Consider the following 4,594-nt stretch of genomic DNA (forward strand, 5'->3'; position numbering starts at 1 on the left):
GGTGTGTCAATTCATTGGCGTTGGTTAAGTTTTCTTAATCTTTCATAAGGGTACCAAGCTCTTTTGCAATAACAGTATCCTCTTCACAACAACCATAGTTTGTGCAGCGTGCTACTTTCACCAGAATTATTCCTGTATAAGAGATATACTTCAATAAGTGGAACTTCACCCGCAGATATTTTGTCTCCCTAATCCTCGCTTTCACTACACGCGCTTCTCAGCGCGGGGAGCATTGTCTGATGTATGTGATGCACGAACGTTGATATAATACCCGCTCGCACCGTTTGCTCGGCTATTAATTACAATTACCGTATCTTAATTTCAGTGACTCTGCTGGTATCTGGCATCAACCAATTCGTTTGCCAGCAGCTCAGCACATCATGGCTACTAACAAAACAGACGTTGGAATATGCAATGCGCAATGACAACATCGGGACAAAGTCATTCTTGCCATCTTGAGCTTCAGACAGCTGAAAAAGACTTGCTGGTCTGGTGTGAATAAACGATGCAAATTCCTTTGCACATTCCAAGAAAGTCGCACGTTGTGCTCACCCATCCACCTCAATGCAGTACACAAAATATTTTCGCGAAAGGACTTGCCGCACACACGATAATCAATAGTGGGTTGTTTCCCCATTCTCGGCTTTATCAAACATGCATCGCAAAATCTTTGCAACTGCATGGACGCTCGAAAAAAAGTGTCTGATGAGTGAGCTGCATACCTGAGGATGAGTTCTGAGTCATTTTGACAATTTCAGTTTTATCAGTAGAGTTTATTGGCGCCGCAATGTTTCGGAAAGGCTCATTCACATTAAGGCTCACTCAAATGCATCCGGTACTGTGGCAATGAGCGTATAAACGAACTTGTAAGTTTTAAAGTCAAGTGAGTCAGAATTAAGAGCAAGCGCACTGCACTGACGACGGCATAGGCGAGTCGCGTGATGTCAAATTTTGTGCATTGAAGACTGTAGTCTTTCTTGGTATGCTTGAACGCTAACCTCCCTGTCCTTCCTCTTTCTCCTTGAACACAGAAATTTGTTTGCGGCGTGTTTGCCAGTCTGTCACCCGATTCAGCCACCCGGCCAAGGTTTAAGCACTTATTCAACGCCCAATCATCTTGAACTGGTGGCTGAGTGTATACTTGTGAACACCATCAATCAAAACATCAAATATTACGCATATCTGAGACGCAACATCAATCCGTAAGTATTAGGTTGTGTGACGAAGTCCACAAAAAAAGCACTCAGCTGACGATATGGTGCTGCCACCGGGCAGTTCTTGGGCTCCGCACAAGCTCATGTTTTCAGACGGCCCTCATATCTCCCTCAGCGCCATATCTGACTAGGGTAATACCTGGACTCATGCAGTACGGCCTGCAGAAGACTATAACTACAGTCTTTCGACGGCATTTGCAGCGAAGTACACAGATACGAAGCCAATTTCTAACAAAGTGTTTTATGTGGTGTTCACTGCAGCTCCACTGACGTCTTTCCGCCATAGATATCAGGAATCGTAGAGAATATTTGACTGAAAATTCAAGGAGTTTTCAAGGATTTCAAGGATGAAAAATTGCAAAATTCAAGCAGTGTTAGCAAAACTTTATTTGCTTACAAGACTTATGGGAGCAGTGCAGTTTTCGCGTAGATTTCTTTTTCCACCGAAGCTACTTCCAGCTCCTTTTCTTTAGCAGTTCGACGAAAGCCGTTTGCCTTGACTAAGTAGGTAAGGTTGTTTTTCGCTTACCTTCTTCTGAAAAACGGCTGACAGATTCCAGCAGGCACTTGATGGTTCTTGGAAGCTTTGCCTTCCTTATGTGCATCTTATCAAGCTGTTGCTCGAACTCTGTTCTCTTTGAAGCTGCCTGCCGTGACAGTGCTTGTTTCTTTTCATCGTCTAGGTATGCAGCGTTCCTATGCCGAGCTTGGTGCACTGATGCCTTCAACTTTTTTGCAATCGGAACGTTCAGCAGGCCACCATGACTTTTCACAGCCTTGCAGATAACTCGCTGAGATATATACGACAGCTCTGCCTAATTCTCAACCGCAACCTGCTTGTTGATGCTGAAGCCTCTTTCCACTGAGGCCAGCCCATGGCTCAGGAGGAGTAGTAGTTTCACAAGAGCACATAGCTGCGAGAATGAAGCATCGTGCTTCAGCAGCCGCCCGAAAACACTGTCAAGACGTTCATGATCTTTTTTCGTAATTTTGTAGTTCATGTCGTTTTTCTAGACAAAACTGAATGTACTGTGTACACACAATGTCGCGTTTGTGCTCAGAGACACACCTGTTGTCGATTAGGCTGTTGAGCGCAATTTTTAGCTTCCCATGGCACGTGTCTGTTTTGGACATCTCTGTGACGTCTAAACATGACAACCCACGAACTACAGGGTGCCTCAGGGGACTTCTCTCTATGACTTTCAGGATCATGTTCACGAGGAACTTCCGGCACTTGTACCTAAACTCGAGAATACACTTGGCGCTCGCTTTGCAGCATTCCGAAGTCTTCTCAGCTGCATGCCCAACATCCACCTTTGCAAGTTTTGTGTAAACGGCAGCATCTTCAACATCAATTCACCGCATATTTGTGATGCTGGTGGCTTCGGTCATTACAGAGCACTTTACGAACCTTGACAAAAGGCTCCTCAGAACACTTTCAAGCTCTTTTGCCAGCAAAAACATTTTTGGATAATCACTCTGAAAAACAGTCAGGAAAGACTGCACAACCATGACAACATTTAGGGAAAAGTTCAGTTTTGCAAGTGCAAGCTGGTCATTTAGAAAAGCACTGACGTTTTCATATGCTCTGCATTTTGGCACGGGCAGCCTGCGGCCACTCATTGCTTCAGTGTATTGCTTCAAGTGCTACCATGTGACCAGGGCTCTTTCCAGTACGGGTATGTTCTCGATCTAACGGTGAAATACAAAAGGAAGTGGAAACACACTGCTCCGTGTCTCTCGAATGAAATCTTCTCGCCTGGCTGGTGCATAAGAGTGAGAATAAGCTGGACAAATATGTGTCAACTGGCCAGCCCGTTGCATGCATTCCAGCTTTTTAGGCATTATGCACTGTGTGAAGGCCACATGATCCAATATCCGAACAATGAACTTGAAAGTCATTTTTCATGTGCTGCTGGAACTAGTAGAAGAGACTCCAGTTAACATTGGGGCCATCCATGGAAAGCTGAACAATTTTGCTCATCGAAAAGGACGCCAGCGCTTCCGTCAAATTCTTCATGAGGTCGCCCGCTGTGCTGTGGCCCATGAACTCCAACGTCACAGACCTTGTTGTCACCTCAGAATTGTTTCACACTCTCAAGTGAACATCAAGTTGCTTCTTTTGCAGGTATTCGTTTAACGTTTCATCAAAATGGACAACAGAATGTTCAGAGTTCTCCATCACGTTCAAGACTTGAGAAGCGAAAAATGGGCGCAGACCACGACACGCGACGTACGCGCATTTTTTTTCGAACAAGAGAAGGTTTCGCGATATCGCTACCCAAAAACATCTTTCGGAACAACTCCGAAACTGATCCGCTGGAGGTGTAGAATAGTGTGAAGACACGACTTTCATCGTCCTCAAAATTTCGCCTTCAAATACGGAGTCACGCCTTCTGCAGTCTTTGTCAAGGGTCGTAGTTCGAGAGGATGTTTCCGTGTTTTTTCCGCCCAGAAGTCGTTTCTGTGACGTTTGCTGGTTGCAAAAAACTTGATGGAAGAGCAGCCCTTGCCTGTCACAACTTTGGATCGGTGCTTGGCACTTTTGTCTTCAGAACCGACTGTCCCATTGTTGTAGTGTCGACCGACTTCTGACCCCGTGCACTTCGCTCGATAAGGGTTGCCTGTCTCCGGCCTCACCCAGTGTTAATATTCGCTGTGCTCCAGCCACGCAGACTGAAACTTGCACTTTCCACGAGGCATCCTGTCAAAGTAAAGTTGCAGGCATTGCGCACAGCCCAAATGCAAACTTTCGCCGAGAAATGATGCGCGAGGCCAACGCACGGACCGAGTATACCGAGTACCGACCGTTACTATAGCTTGCGCTGGATTGGATTATATTTTTTGCTCGCATTTGTTGCCAGACGACGTAGGCACTGCCGGTTTCAAAACCACAACTTGCTGTTATTGCTCTCCCGTCAAGACTACATGTTTTCGTGAACATTCCTCAGTAAACGTGTTTTTGAAATCAGTGCGACTTTAGGAAATACAGCATTCAATTGCTATATTGAAGCGAAGTCCACTAAATTTTCAAGGATTGCCAGGAACTCACTCATATCTAAAGAGTTTCGAGGGCCCTTAAAATAATTTTATCAAATTCAAGGACATTCAAGGACTTCAAGGGTCTGCGTGAACCCTGGGATATGACGTTGAAAATATATACTAGCAGGCTGCGACGAAAAAAAACAAGAAGAAAAGCTTTTGTCGTGGGTCCTCAAACTACCGACCTTTTATTCCGTATTGCGCGGCGCTAACCAGTAGGCCACAAAGCGCATGTTATCAAAGATGCTAACGGCAAGCCATTGGTATATACACTATATACCATTTGGTGGTCCTCGCAGCTCAGCAGCTTCAGCGCGTTTTTGTCATCAGTAGCAAGA

The 4,594-nt window shown here is 45.3% G+C and overlaps 1 pseudogene; it reads right to left on the bottom strand.

The window, feature by feature from the left end:
- Window positions 1-1,616: 1,616 nt before the first annotated feature.
- LOC142768917 (uncharacterized) lies at window positions 1,617-4,158 on the bottom strand (annotated as a pseudogene).
- Between the last annotated feature and the right edge of the window lie 436 nt (window positions 4,159-4,594).

The sequence above is a fragment of the Rhipicephalus microplus genome, chromosome 1 (genome assembly GCF_043290135.1).
Source record: "Rhipicephalus microplus isolate Deutch F79 chromosome 1, USDA_Rmic, whole genome shotgun sequence".
NCBI classification, from domain to species: Eukaryota; Metazoa; Arthropoda; class Arachnida; order Ixodida; family Ixodidae; genus Rhipicephalus; species Rhipicephalus microplus.